Here is a 17035-nt window from a genome sequence, read left to right as displayed (position 1 = left end):
AGGGAATTACCTACCATCCATAACCACCCTTCTCTTCTTCCTGTAATCCTTACTAAATGACAACCTACTTAGTAATGCAGTTCTCCTTCATTATTATTATTTTTACAAGTACCTGTTTCCTCCTAATAAACAAGAGCTTTGAATTAGCTTTTATAATTATATCAAAACAAACATTTTTTCCCTGATTTCTACCTTTCTGTGATATTCTCCTACTCTCAAAATTTCAGAAATTAACTATTTCTCCCCCCTCAATTTAAATATTATCCCCTTTCACTGGAATCCCAATTATATTTTAAAAGGAGAATTTCAGAGGTACTTCCTCAATTTTTGCACCTTTTCTAGAATATACATAAGTATACTCTCATAATAGAACTCACAATCACATTGTTGTGCTCAAAATGCAAATATATCATGTTTTGTTCATGTTACTGCAAAACTTACTCTATTTTATATATTGACTGAGGCTTTAAACTTGGTTCAGTTGAATCAAATTGGTTAAATTGGGAGTGGGTAAGAAAGAACAAGCACACACCTGGTAACTGCAAAAGCAGTGGAATAGGGAAACTGCTGGCTGTGGGGACTTATAAGAGAGTAGAGTTTTTGGTTTGGTTTCCATACCAGAAAATAGAACTTAAAGATCTCAGGCCAGAGACACTATTCTCCATAGCCAAGGACTAAAAGTGATTACACCAATGATCTGCTAGAAAATGAACAGGAAATGGAGAAATATGGAGAAGAAAACCATAAACAACTATAGACCAATTTCTTTTTTTAATTTTTTAATTATAGCTTTTTATTTACAAAATATATTGCAAAATGTTTTGTTCCAATTTTTTACCTCCTTCCTCCTACCCCTTCCCCCAGATGGCAGGTTGACCAATACATGTTAAATATGTTGAAATATGTTAGATACAATATATGTATACATGTCCAAACAGTTATTTTGCTGTACAAAAAGAATTGGACTTTGAAATAGTGTACTATTAGCCTGTGAAGGAAATCAAAAATGCAGGTAGACAAAAACAGAGGAATTGTGAATTCTATGTAGTGGTTCATAGTCATCTCCCAGAGTTCTTTCGCTGGGTGTAGCTGGTTCAATTCATTACTGCTCTATTGGAACTGATTTGCTTCATCTCATTGTTGAAGAGGGCCAGGTCCATCAGAATTGATCATCATATAGTATTGTTGTTGAATTATATAATGATCTCGTGGTCCTGCTCATTTCACTCAGTATCAGTTCATGTAATAGACCATTTATAGGCTAGTTTTGAGATACTTGAGGCTAGCTGGGTTGGGAGGTAGCCTTGGCCCCAGGCAAAGACATTTTCCTCTCCCAGACAGTGTAAATAATTGGGTATCTGAATCAGGGAAAACAGAGGGAACCTCTGCTATTAAAGAAAGGATGTCACACCTAGCTATGCTGCTGAGGCTTAGACTTGTGAGAGAAAGAATCAGCACATACCTGGTAAGTACATAAGCAGTGGAACAGATGTGGCAAGTTAGTCATGAGTCCTTTAGAAGACCAAAGCAAAGTGAGATCACTTGCTGGACTTTAGGGGACTTGGTAAGGCCAGTTTCCCAGCTAATAACTCATATCTGAATTCCTTCAGATTAGTACTGACAGTCAACATGACCTGAGTGTATTTTTCAGACAGGATGCTTTCAAAAATGAAAACAAATAACAGGATGGACCTTGACTATTAGAACAAGGAAATGTCATAGCCTTAGTTGTACTTTCTTTAGTTTTCTGATAAAAATATCTACTTTTCGTGGGGTATAAATGGGAAGCTATAAGAAATAGTTCCAAGATATAAGCTTGAACTCATCTGGCCCCATTGCTTCATCTACCACTCACACCAATTGCTGGCAGACAAAGATACTGCTGGCTGACAAGGATACTGCTGGCTACAGGAACTTACAAAAGGACAGGATCCTTGCTTTGTGTTCCAGGATAGAAAAATAAAACTGAAGGAGGACCTGAGGCCAGAGATACCATTCTCAATACTCCAGAAGTAGAAGTGATTGTACCAATCTCTGCAAATGAATAGGCAAAGGAGAAAAAATCATACCATAGAAAAAATCTATGAGAATATAGAAGACTGGGGTTCATTTTCAGAGAAAAATACTGAAAAAAAAATTCTACTCCAAAGAGTAACACTAAATGGTCACCTACTGAAAAATAATTCACATAAGAAATCAAAAAGTGACTTTTAAAAATTAGATGAGAGAGACTGGAGAAAAAAAAATAAAGAAAAGGAAAGGGGAAAACACAATTCAAGAAAAAGAAGAAGAACATGTGTGAAGTCCAGACTAGTTCTCTGGAAGCCTCAGGGTCAGCCAGAGTCAGGATAAGCAAAAGTCTTTGGTCTTTAGGGGAAGATGTGAAAGAGATAGACAAAACTGCCAGGAGTTTTACCAAGGATCTAGAGTCCAGAATCTCCACACTTTTCTACTCTCCATCCTGGGGCCAAGCGAAGTTCTCTCACTGTTCTCACTCCACCTTCTAATACCTCCTACGATTATCTGTATACACCAAAAGATTGAGCCAGCATGGAATAGTAAGAAGGGCCATTTTTCCAAACATATGGTAATAGAGTTATTGTCCAATAGGTAATTAGCCTTGTCTGATTCAAGCACACCTTTAAGTGTTTCAGTCCTTTACAAGCAGAAAAGAAATCAACCAATTGGAAAAGGAGACCCAAAACCTTAAGACAGAAAATGACGCTAGAATTGAGAAAGGGGAAGCCAGAAAAAAAATATAGAAATAATAAAACAAATTAAAAGAATATAAAAATAGAAGGGAACATGAGACATCTCATAAGAAAAATCACAGAATTGAAGAACAAATAAAGAAAAGAAAACTTAAGAACAATTGGACTATCCAAAAATTATTTTTTTAAAAAAGAATCTTAATACAATATTACTAGAAATAATTAAATAAAATTATCCTATAATCTTAGAACAACAGGGGAAAGTAGAAATAGAGAAAATCCACAACCACTACCTGAAAGATATCCTATAAGGAAAACTTATAAGAACATCATAGCAAATTTTTGAAACCCTTAAATCAATAACAAAATTTTATAAGCAAAAGGAAAAAAATTCAAAGATAGTGGAACCACAATTAGAATTAATACAAATATTTTTCAATGCGAGTTCTTTTCCTCTTTTATAATATTTTTTTGGATACAAACCCAGTAGTGTAACAAAGGGTATGTACAGCCCTTTGGGCATCTTTCCAAATTGGTCTCCAGATTGACTGAAAAGCAACTCCACCAGCAATATATTAGTGTCCCAGTTTTCCACATCCATCCACCATATTTTTTTCCTGTCATACCAGTCAATTTGAGAGATGTGAGTTGGTACCTCAGAATTATTTTAATGTGCCTTTCTCTGATCAATAATTATTTAGAGCATGTTCATTTGATTATATATGACTTTAAATTATTTATCTGAAAGCCGCCTGTTCATATTTCTTGATCATTCATCAATTGGGAAATGATTTATATTCTCATAAATTCTTCACATGTTTTAAAAATAAGGCCTTTATCAGAAATACTGAAAAAAAATGTTTTCCAATGTTTTGCTTCCCTTCTACTCTTCGTTGCAGTGAATTTGTTTGTGTAAAAAGATTTTTTTTATTTAATGTAATCAAAAGTATTCATTTTTGTATTTCATAATGTTCTTCATTTTTTGTTTGGTCCTAAATTCCTCCCTTCTCCAAAACTCTGAGAAGTAAACTATTCCTTGATATCCTAATTGTCTTAGATTATAACCTTTTATATCTAAATCATCATCCCATTTTGATATATTCTTGGTATAAGGAAGGTGTGAGATGTTGATTTATGTATAGTTTCTGCCATAGTACTTTTCAATTTTCCCAGATATTTTTTGTGAAATACTGTGTTTTAACACAGAAGCTGGAGTTACTGAGTTTATCAAATAGTAGATTATGATCATCACTGACTATTGTGTCTTATGTACATAACCTCTTCCACTAATCAACAAATCTATTTCTTAGTAAATACAGAATGGTTTTGATGACTGTTGCTTTATTTTTTTTATTTTATTATTTTAAATTAAAGCTTTCCATTTTCAAAACATATGCATAGATAATTATCAACACTGAGCTTTGCAAAACCTTATGTTTCAATTTTTAATTTTTTTCCCTTTTCTTCCCCCCAAACCCTTCCCTAGATGGGAAGTAATTGAATATGTTAAACATGTGCAATTCTTCTATACATATTTCCACAATATCATGATACACACACACACACACACACACACACAAAATCAGATTAAAAAAGGGAAAAAAAGGAAAAAGGAAACAAAATGCAAACAACAATAAAAAGGTGAAAATACTGTGTTGTAATCCTCACTCCATGCTTGTAGCTCTCTCTGGGTGCAGATGGCTCTCTTCATCACAAGACTATTAGAAATGACCTGTATCACCTCTCTTTTGAAAAAAAGCTACGTCTTTTAAAATTGATCATCGTATAATCTTGTTGTTGCTGTGTACAGTATTCTCCTGGTCCTGCTCATTTTACTTATCATCAGTTCATCATCTCCAGGGTTCTATGAAATCATCCTGCTGATCGTTTCTTATAGAACAACAATATCCCATAACATTCATATACTATAACTTATTCAGCCATTCTCCAACTGATGGTCATACACTCAGTATCCAGTTTCTTGCCACTACAAAAAGGGCTGCCACAAACATTTTTACTCATGTGGGTCCCTTTCCCTTTTTATGATATCTTGGGATACAAACCCAGTAGAGATGCATTTGGATCAAAGGGTATCCACGGTTTGATAGTCCTTTGGGCATAGTTCCAAATTGCTCTTCAGAATAGTTGAATCAGTTCACAACTCCACTAACAATGCAAACCCTCAAACATCATCATTATTTTTTCCTGTCATCATAATAAATCTAATAGGTATTGAGTGGTACCTCAGAGGTGTCTTAATTTGCATTTGTCTGATCAATAATGATTTAGAGCATTTTTTCATATGACTATAAATGGTTTTAATGTCTTCATCTGAAAATTGTCTTCATATCCTTTGACCATTCATCAATTTGAGAATGGCTTGAATTATTATAAATTTGTGACTGATGCTTTATAAAATGCAGTTTTAAGTCTGTAAAATTAAGGCCATCATTCTTTACATTTTTTCCTTGTTTCCAAAAAAGAATTGGAAATAGAAGGGATAATCACCAGTTAGGGACTGGTTGAATAAATTGTGATATTGTATCATCATAAATTATGAATGTAATTTCAAGAAAATCTAGGAAGACATATCTGTAAAGTTACTAAAACCAGGGGAACATTCTACACAGTAACAGCAATACTGTAAAGATTTTGAACTGTGAAAAAGTTACCTACTTTATCAAGACAATTCCAAAAGACCTATGATGAAAAATGTTATCCACCTCCAAAGAATGAACTAATGAATTCTGTATATAAATTAAAGCATACTTCAAAAAATTTCTTTCTTTTTCTTTTTCTTTTTTTACTTTTTGTCTATATTTTATTTTATAATATGGCTAATATAGAAACATGTTTTACATGACTCATATGTATCATTCATATTAAATGGCTTGTCAGAATTTTGCTTTGTCAGAAGATGGAGAGGGAATAAACAGCAAGAAGGTATTTTGCAACTCAAAATCTTTTTAAAATATTACTGTTCAACATTGTATAAATAATTTGGTAATACTTGATGAAATAAATAGCATGTATTTAAAACTTAAGAGAATTTTGGTTCTTAATATATTTTCTGTTTTGCTTGTCCTTATTTATATGTTTACCAATAGGATTTCTACTTGAAAAAAATTGATATTTTCATTAACTTTTAGCACAATTATAAACTGCATTCCATAATGATTGATCCAAATCAAGCCTCTAACAATAGTTTATCAATGTGCTTCCTTCCTTAATTTCCTTCAACATTGACTATAGCTCTGTTTTTGTCAACTTTTCAAATTTCTCAAATGTATGGTGAGTTATTTTCATTTGAATTTCTTTTACTAATAATTATTTAAGCAATCTATCATCATTAAGTTGTACTTATTCTTTGGGGATATATTTGTTTATATTCTTCTATCATTTATTTGGGAGGTTGCTTTGAGAAGTCAATTCCTAATGTTTCCAGAATATCAATTGTTCATAAGGGATGTTTAATTTTTTCACTTCACAAATTCAGTTTTTTTTAGTTGCACTGATATTTTTCCATAATAATTTTTCAGTTTTCTACATTAAAATAAACACATGCACAGCAGAACCAAGATGGCAGAAAGGAGACACATTCTTTCTGACTTTGCCCCATGTCCCTCAAATTAATTATTAAATCCATCCTCTTAATTAGTTCTGGACTGGCAGAAATTACAAATATTGGGAGTGTAACAAATTCCCAGCAGAAGATAAATTTGAAGCCCTCTAGAAAAGATCTAGTTCAATTGGGCACAGAGTGAGATAGACCAAGTACAAGCAGGCTAAAGGCAGATGCCATTGCAGGCAGCTCAGTAACCCAAGGTGGTGAGGAATCCACATGCTGGAGAATTTACAGAGAGGAATCTACAGCAGTGTTGGCTAGTCTGCCCTGGTTGCAAGCCAGTTGATAAGCAGAGAAGTTATAAAATATCCTACACAAACAAAAAAGGTAAATAGTAAACCCCCAAATGCCACAATTTCACGATACCTGGTCATGCATACCCAGCACTGGAAGCCAGTAAACACTGACTCAGAATAGCCATTGCTGCTTATAGAGGAAGCCTGGACAATCTCCCTTGCCCTAAAAGCAGATTTCATTTTTTTTAAAAAAATAAGTAAAAAGGCAGAAAGAACTCTAACCATAGACTTTTTATGGTGAAAGAGGAGAACAGATTTCAAACACTGAAGAGTCTAAAAGCATATTGTCTCCAGATGAAGTGCCACGAGGTAACATAATTGGTCATCACACAAGACTCTCCTAGAAGAAATTTAAAAGGATTTTAAAAGAGAGCTAGAAGAAAAATGGAGAAAAGAAATGAAAACTTTGCAAGAAGGTTTGGAAAAGGCAACAGAAAAATTATCTGAAGAAAATTCATTACAAAATAGACTTAGTGAAATGGAAAAAGCATATAACTCATTAAAAGATAGATTTGACAAAATGGAATAAGAAAACAACATCCTGAAAAACAGAAATTTGTTAAATGGAAAAATAAAATAACTCCTTAAAGTACAGAATTTTTGTAATGGAAAAAAATTCTACAGAACAGAACAAAGCACTTAAAAATTCAATTGGACAAATAGAAAAAGAAGTAAGAAACAGTAAATGAAGAAAATAATTTACTAAAAATCAGAACTGAACAATGGAAATGAATGACTCAATGAGACATCAAAAATCAATCAAGTAACCCCCCAAAAAAATGTAAAATACCTTCTTGGAAAAATAACTGACTTGGAAAACAGATCTGGAGAGACAATCTAAGAATTTTGTACTTTCTGAAAACCACAATGCAAAAAAGAGGCTAGACACTAATTTTCAAGAAATCATCAAAGAGAACTGCTTTGATATCTTATAATCAGAAGGCAAAATAGTCATTGAAAAGAATTCACCAAACACCTCCTGAAAAAGACCCCAAAATTAAAACTTCAAGGAATATCATGAATAAATTTCAGAACTATCAAACCAAGAAAAAGGATTGCAAACATCCAGAAAAAAAAAAAAACACAATTCAGTTACCAAAGAGCTACAATTAGGATTACCCAGTACTTCACATCTTCCACCCTAAAGGATCAAAGGGGCTGGATTCTGATATTCTAAAAGGCAAAGGAAGTTGGGAACACAACCATGAATAAACTACCCTGCTAAACTGAGCATTTTCTTTCAGGGAAGAAGATCAGCATTCAGTGAAACAAATGAATTCCACTTATTTCTGATGAAAAATACCAGAGCTAAACAAAAAATTTGTTTTTTTCAAGAAAATAGAACTCAATAGAAGCATGAAAAGGTAATAAGAAAAGAAGTCTTGAGAACTATATTTCTATTATGGGTATACAGAGAGAGTTCTGTTATAACAAAAAATTAGAGGTGGAAAAAGAATTGTACTAGAAAAGGAGAAAGTTGAAATAAAATGAAGGAAATTACATCTCACAAAGACACAAAGAAAACCTATTATAACTCAGGGAAAAAAAGGAAGGGAGATGAACACTGTATGAATGCTACACTCATCAGATTTGGCTCAAAGAGAGAATATTAGATATATCTGTGAAACTTCTCTCATCTTAGAGAAACGTGGAAGGGGAAAGGGTAATAGGGAAGGGATAAGCTAAATAGAAAGGGAAACAAAAATAGTAGGGGAAAGGCATAAGAAAAGGAGAAGAATTCTGTAGAGGGCTGGAACATTGGAAAAAGTTATATTTGAAACAAGGATACTTACAATAAGGTGTTAACTCAGTGGAATTGATGAGATGGTAGTTCTTTAGTATATATATGCTTATTAATTAACATAGTGATGTAATAGTTCTCCAGTTAACAAATAATCAGTATGATGTAATGATGTAATGATGAGATTGTAATAGGTTATTTAAGGGCTAAGAAGGACTGGGAATGAGACTTCTATTTTTAACCATTCTCCTGGTGGCTCTCCTGACTCCTACACTCCGCCACTAAGATGAAAATTGAGTCAGTCAGAGTTGGACAGATAGTGGAGGACAGACTGAGTGAAGGAGAGTGTGAACATAGTGTGCTCTAACTCAATCTCAGACTCAAGAATAAAGACTTTAAATTCTATTCCTGACTATCTTCCTGGTGACTATCCTGCTGAGACCAAGGCCCATTTGTAGGACCTCCAAAAAAGCTAGCATGGACTTAACAGGACTCTAAAGATGGAGGACTGCTTCAGGCAAGTGGTATTCATAAGTAAAATTCAGGGAAGGAGGGAAAGAGGAAAAGTAAAAAGAAAATTATATATTTGGAGTAAATAAGAGGAAATACAGAATTAGTAGTTTTAACCATAAATGTGAATGGAGTGAACTGTCCCATAAAGCAGCAACAGATTGCAGATTGGAATAAAAGCCATACATAAAGAATGAAATTATTAATAAATTAGAGGAACACAGGATAGTTTACCTCTCAGACCTGTGGAAGGGGAAGGACTTTATGACCAAAGAAGAACTAGAGATCATTACTGATCACAAAATAGAAAATTTCGATTATACCAAACTGAAAAGTTTTTGTACAAACAAAACTAATGCAGACAAAATTAGAAGGGAAGCAATAAACTGGGAAAATATTTTTAGAGTCAAAGGTTCTGATAAAGGCCTCATTTCCAAAATATATAGAGAATTAACTCTAATTCATAAAAAATCAAGCCATTCTCCAATTGAAAAATTGTCAAAGGATATGAACAGAAAATTCTCAGATGAAGAAATTGAAACTATTTCTAGTCATATGAAAAGATGTTCCAAGTCATTATTAATCAGAGAAATGCAAATTAAGACAACTCTAAGATACCACTACACACCTGTCAGATTGGCTAAGATGACAGGAAAAAATAATGATGATTGTTGGAGGGGATGCGAGAAAACTGGGACATTGATGCATTGTTGGTGGAGTTGTGAACGAATCCAACCATTCTGGAGAGTAGTGTGGAACTATGCTCAAAAAGTTATCAAACTGTGCATACCCTTTGATCCAGCAGTGTTACTACTGGGCATAAAGAAGGGAAAGGGACCTGTATGTGCACGAATGTTTGTGGCAGCCCTCTTTGTAGTGGCTAGAAATTGGAAACTGAGTGGATGCCCATCATTTGGAGAATGACTGAATAAATTATGGTATATGAATGTTATGAAATATTATTGTTTTGTAAGAAATGACCAGCAGAATGATTTCAGAGAGGGCTGGAGAGACTTACATGAACTGTTGCTAATTGAAATGAGCAGAACCAAGAGATCATTATGCATGATGACAAGACTATATGATGATTAATTCTGATGAATGTGACTCTTTCCAACAATGAGATGATTGATGCCAGTTCCAATGATTTTGTGATGAAGAGAGCCATCTACACTGAGAGAGAGGACTCACGGCATAACCTTTTCATCTTTTTGATGTTGTTTGCTTGCATTTTGTTTTCTTATTTATTTACTTTTCTTTTTTTATCTGAATTTTGCTTGTGCAATAAGAGAATTGTATAAATATGTTTACACTTATTGAATTTTACATATATATTAACATGCATAACATAAATTGGATTTCTTGCCATCTAGGGGAGGATGAGGAAGGAAGAAGGGGAAAATCTGAAACACAAAACTATGCAAGCATCAGTGTTGAAAAATTATCCATGCATGTGTTTTAAAAATAAAAAGCTTTATAAAAAGATAAAAAATAAAATAAAATAATGTGAAAGTAGTAAGGATGGTTTGTGGAGAAAGATAATAGGCTCTGTTCATCCTTTCCAGGTACAATTGATTTTTGTCCTACCTCTGAAAAAGCAAATAAGGAAATCAAATTTCTTTAATAAGAGAAATTCTGGTGATTTTTTTTTTGTATTAATAATCTAACTTATTTGATTTAAATCATACCTTTTTTTCTCTAAGGGAATAGTGGGGATCTTCAATCTACCATGCTATTTTCTAGCCATATTAACCAATTTTGACTCATCTTCAAGTAGGTATGGAAGAATTTTAGAGATTTATTTTGACACTATAATTAAGTGAATGAGCAAGGATTAATTACTAAATAAACAATTAGTACAAAGTAATCTTAAGAGGCATCTAGGTGCTGCAGCGGATAGAGCATCAGCCCTAATGTCAGGAGGACCTGAGTTAAAATCTGGTCTCAGACATTTAACCATTTCTAATCATATGAAAAGATGCTCTAAATCACTATTGATCAGATAAATGCAAATTAAGATAATTCTGAGACACTATTAGCTGTGTGACCCTGAGCAAGCAATTTAATCCCGATTTCCTCAGCAAAAAAAAAAAAAAAAAAAAAAAAAAAAAAAAAAGTATTATTAAAAGAAAAGGACAAGAAAGTTGGATACCCAGGTCCTCTATCTAAAATGAGAATATTTTAAAATAGTAAATTGTAAAGATAGGAACAGGAATTAAATAATTGATGTTTTAATCTGCAATTCTTATGTATTCTATCACTGTTACAAACATGTCAAAGTTAGGGTGTTTCCCATTCTTATATTTAATTACATATTGGTTGCCAAGAATTATTAGAATGTAAATTCATTAAAGAAACAACTATCAGTAGAGTAGACTAAGATATAGTTGAAGCACTGCAGGTATTATAAGATGTTTTATGTTCTTTTGTTGCTTGATTATTTTTATGTCAACCAAAAACCTGGTAATTATAATTTCTAATGTTATTTTCCCTCAAATCATCAAATTACTTTACAAACAATTATGCATAGTTAAATGTGAGCAAAACAACATTGACTCTCAGGGCAGAATTGATAATTGATCAAGAGGCATATTTTTGAAAATTGCATTTAAAGCTATTAAATATGCTACTAAAGCAGAGGCATAAAAAATCTAAAATTATAATGAAGGCCTGTAAAACAGAAGTCTTCTCTTTTTAAAAAATACATCTTCATTTAAAATGATACCCTCCATTTTTTTCTAGAGAAGTTAGCCCTGTGATTCACCAGAATGTTATGGTCATATATTAATTAAGGGTATTATTTTAAAGCAACCATAAGATACATTGCAGAACATAAATTTAAAAATTGTGTGTTTTTGTTTTGTTTTTTTTTTTGGTAAATTTAATCATTCATTGATTCATTACAAAAGAAGTTTAAAATCTACTATATCATACAACTTATCCTATCCTATGCAACTCTTGTCTAAAATTTCCCAATAATTTACAAGAATATGTCCATTCTACATATTTAAAGGATTCCATATTATCTCTCAGTATTTTGGAATTACCTGTGCAGTATTCTGATCATCTGTTATCTATAATTTTTTTTTAAATAACTTGGTTACATCTGTCCTTTTTGTCACATTATTACTTGATCTTCTTCAGAGTTTCTAATTGATAACATTCTACAGTGTGTTTCCAAGGACAGAATATGGCCTTATATATTGTGAAATCTTTGGCATATCATTTCATCTCCCTAGACCTCAATTTTCTTATCTGTAAAATTAGAGGGTTCAACTCAGGGGCCTCTGGAGTCTCTTATGGCTCTGTCTCTACTGATTTATTATTGTAGTAAAAAAAATACTCCATTTTGAGTATTACAATGATTCTAAGTATTTAGTTCATATACATTTCCCAATGTTACTCTGAATTTCTTATGCTCTTTATTTTTATTGCACAATCATAACCAAATACATTTATATATTTCAGGGTTTTTCTACCCAATATCCAATTACTGGTATTAATTTTCTTTCTTCTTTAGTAAAATAAAAAAGTACATTTATGCAAAATTTTTAATGTCAGAGAATTTTCTTTTTATCGTTGAGCTCCTCAGGGTATTCTAATAGTGGAATTTCTCAGTCAAGTTGTATAAGCAATTTAGTTAATTTATTTTTATAAATCCAAATTATATCTAAGAATGATTAAATAAATTCATAGAAGCAACGACAATAAGCTTGACTTCCCATATGCCCTCCAAACTGATTGCTTCATTATTTGTCATCTTCATAAAATAATAGAGGATGAGATAAAATTTCAGATGCTAATTTTATTTTTTTAAGGATGTGGAATAATTGAGTCTTTTCCCAGTTACTTAGTAGTAGTCTAGAAAGAGTTAAAAATAAGATACAGAGAAGGAAAAATTGATTGAATATTTTTAAAAGTATATAAAACTAGAAGGGGAAGGTGATCCATATTTGGAAATTAACAGAGTATGAACAACAGAAAGAAGGGAGGATTCCAAGACAGAGGAGGAAGAGGAAGATAAGAGTACTTACTAAATGCCAAGCATGATGGCTAAGTATTTTAGAATTGCTATCTCATTTGATATTCACAAAAATCCAAGAGAATATGTGCTATTATAATCTTCATTTTACCAATGAGGAAATGAGATAATCAGAGGCTGGGTGACTTTCCCAGTATCTATGTCCATATCATCCTAATTGTAGCCCAAACATTCTATGCCCTGAATCACCTGGTATAATGAAAAAGTTAACCAGAAGGAAAAAGCAGTGGAGGGAGAAAAAAAAAACCAGAAACAAGGAATTAAATAAATGATTGTGAGTTGAAGTGTTGACCAAAAAGCAGGATAACAAAATTGAAATAAGGAAAGAAATAGAATGTTAGGAAATTATTATCAGAAAGAGAAATTTTAGAGCTCAAGTTCTCAGGGGAAGAAAAGTATTAAGGAATAATATCTTCTAAAATATAAGGAATGGAAGCAAAATAGAACCAAAAGTTAATGGAGGTGATAAATCAGGAGACCAATATTCTTAAAATGTCACCAATAGTAATGTTGAAGTCATTAAAATGAGGATGGGGTTAGAAGTTCAGACAAAGACTGGGCCAAATGCCAAATTCACTGAAAAAGGAGATCAGCTCATGATAATGATCTGATAAAATGATATAAGTGGATGCAGTGAGGAATCTCTCCTGAGTGATAGGCAACTGTTTAGTTTGGCAGGAACTCTATAGAAGGAATTGAGTACAAAGACCATTGATCTAAATACAAAGAATTCAGCTTCAAATATCTCTCCTTCCCCTTTCCCCCAACAATGACTGTGTGATCTTAAGGAAGTCTTTTGATGGCCTAAATTGTCTAATTCATAAAAGGAGGAAGTAGGATGATATACTCTCTGAGGTCCCTTTCAGCTTTATTTCTATGTCTGTGATGACTTCCTTACATTAAAAAGATCAGTCAGCACTAAAGAACACTTTGAAGATTATTATCATACTAATCAGATAATTCATAGTTGGACAGCTCAAAATATAATCTTTAAAAATTTTACTAATTTCATTTTTACATCACCAAAATGTTTGCCTTTATCCTGCTTTCTTTCCGCTCTTAAAAAGATATCCCACATAACAAAAATAATTTTTAAAAAGAAAGAGGAAAAAAATTAATCCATGCATTAAAAAGATTGAAAAATATAATCAATAAAATACACTTTGATATTTCTATTGTAAAGGACTAGGGTTGGGGTATCATCTCATATCTTTTTTTTAAATACCACATTCTTTGCTATTTTTGTACATTCACTTTTGATTGTTCTTTATTCTTTTCATTGATGTCAAAATTATGTATTTTGATTTTTTTGGCTCTGTTTACTTTGTGTTTTCAGTCAGTTAATAAGAATTATTTTCAGTGTTTCTGTGTGTGAGTGCCAAGGATTGAGGTATATAAAGGAGGGCAAAGGCAATTCCGGCCCTTTAGAAGATCCCAATTTGACAAGTAAGACAAAATGAAAGCAACATTGGAAAAACCAGCTGTATCTAAGATAAATAAGGAATAATCCATTGTAAGGAAGGTAATAGGATTAGAAGGGTTTTGTAAAGACTTCCTATTGAAGGTAAGATTTTAGCTATATGAAGGAAAGAAGGGAAGCCCACAAATGAAAATGATGAAAAAGAATACTACTGGCATAATGAACTATCGTTGAAAATGCCAAGACATAGAGTTTAACCTGCACTTGAGGAAAATAAGTTTGGAGCTGAATAAAAGATAAAGGAAATAGGAAGAGACTTGTGGCAGGCAGCCCAACTAAAAGACTATGTGATAATCAAAGCCTATATTAATTCAAGAGATGTTGCAAAGCTGATATGGACTGGCAACAGATTTGATATGCAGGATGACAGATAATAAAGAACTGATGTTGACACCTAGGTTGTGATGCTAGTTAAAGGGAAGTTGGGAAGAGAGAGACTATGGGTGAAAGCAGAGTAAAATAAGTTCATTTTTAATGTATTAGTTTTAATATATTCATGGAATACTCAATTCAAGAAGTCTAGCGGGTAATTGGCAGTGTAAGATTAAGCATCAGTGGAGACATTGGGAATGGATTTATAAATTTGAGAATGATTAACAGAAAGATTATAATTAAATTCTTGGGAGCTGCTGAAATAGCCAAATAACTATAAAGAAAAGAAGAGGACTTGGGACAGAGTCCTATAGAATACTGTGGTTAACATGTGATTTGGATGAAGAACCATCAAAGGAGACTGAGGCATTCTATTATACTTGCATCATACTTTTTTCTACAATTGATGGACATTTATTAATCCTTTACAATTGTAAAATAGTGCAGTTATAAATATTTAAATATTTATGTCACTATAAGGACCTAATTATTATCAATGGCTTTCTTAGAAGAATACAATTCTCTGAATCAAAGAGAATAAACATTTTAGTAATTTTGTGTGCATAATTCCAAAATGATTGCACTAATTCATAGTTCTCTTTCTGTCTCTTTATATGTAATACATTTCATATACATCAACATATGTACCATATACAATTTATCTATGTATTTATAAATTTAAATATATAGGCATAAATGCATGCACCTTTGTGCCCCACCATGTACACAGCAGCAAGGCTTCAAAAGTTGATGCACAGACTTATAACAGAACTTAATTCCATATCTGTATCTTCACTCCAACTCCTTTTCCCCATTTTTGAGGATTCCCTATTGTTGAGGAAATAGGAAGATGTCATCATTCTTTCCTGCAACAGAGCTCAGTCCAAAGAGAGGAATAGAGGAATGGAGCAGAAGATGTATCCATACTTAAAACAAGATTGTGATTATAGTTCAATATCCCAGATATATATATATATATATATATATATATATATATATATGTATGTATAATGTCATCCAAGTCATCTAACATTTAAGATACCTTACTTTCCTGTGTTTCCAACTACTTAAAAGCAGTAACTGCTTTTAATTGGGTCTATATTTGGAAGAGACAAAGAATTTAAAACTATCAAATATTTAAGACTAGGACAGTCTTTCTGTCTTTTTCTCTCTGTGTGTCTCTTCTGTCTCTCTCCATCTTTGTCTTTCTCTCTCTGTCTATTTCTCTCTGTGTGTCTCTCTGTGTGTGTCTATTTTATATCTGTCTCTGTCTTTCTCTGTATTTCTGTCTCTCTTTATCTCTGTCTCTGTCTCTCTGTGTGTGTTTATGTCTCTTTCTTTCTCTTTTACACATACACATATAACACACACACAGACACACACACCTGTGAATGCTTTTCTGTTGTGAAAAGAATGCAGAGTACACAGCTCCTCCAAATTATGGATGCCATGACCATTTCCACAAAGGAGAATACTGTCCTTCCTTCTAACTTTAAATCCTATTGATTGGTACAGTTTTTATTTTGTTTTGGTTTGGTCCGTTTGTTTTCAGTTTTTAGTGTAATTAGAAATTCCTACTGGACTTGGCAGTTCAAGCTCTGAAAATCTTAAAGCTAGGAAGTGAAGGGAAGCAGTCAGTCATCTTGAGAGGGAATACTTGAGAAAATGGATTACTTAGGAATGGAGCTAAAGATTCTTTGGACTTGGAACTTGAGGTTGTGTTCTACAGAAAATGAACTAAACTAGAGACATAATCCCTTTTTTCTATGCAGAGACATGTTGTTATAGAAGAAAGGATTAATAATTTTGTAATGGAGAGCAAATATGCATATAACTTTTAAGTAAATATTTCTTTGTAAAAGTGAATGTAAACATTAGTAAGTAAACAGATCCTGGATAGGGGATCTATACTGCTCTACACTAGAGGAAACACTATTGATGTTTGTAGAATCTAGATTGCTCTTCCCCCTTTTCCTTTAACAATACTAGAAAATAATGGGGAAAGAGTGAATTGTAAATCTGGATTTTAGACAATGAGGGATCTGGGTAGTAGCATTATATAAATATTTAAGCATTTCTCTCCATATATACATATGGATGTTTATGGGTCTTCATTTTAAAGTAGCACTTTTTAAATGAATATATATAGATTTAATGTTTTTGAAATATAAATTCCCAAATAATTTATAGTTATTTTGTAGATATTTTGAACAATATTTTCCTTTTTACTAGTCTTGGGTTTTTTATTACATAGAAAT

Source organism: Sarcophilus harrisii, chromosome 1, assembly GCF_902635505.1.
Source record: "Sarcophilus harrisii chromosome 1, mSarHar1.11, whole genome shotgun sequence".
NCBI lineage: Eukaryota > Metazoa > Chordata > Mammalia > Dasyuromorphia > Dasyuridae > Sarcophilus > Sarcophilus harrisii.
The sequence above is the reverse complement of the archived record's forward strand: the minus strand, read 5'-3'. Positions refer to the sequence as shown.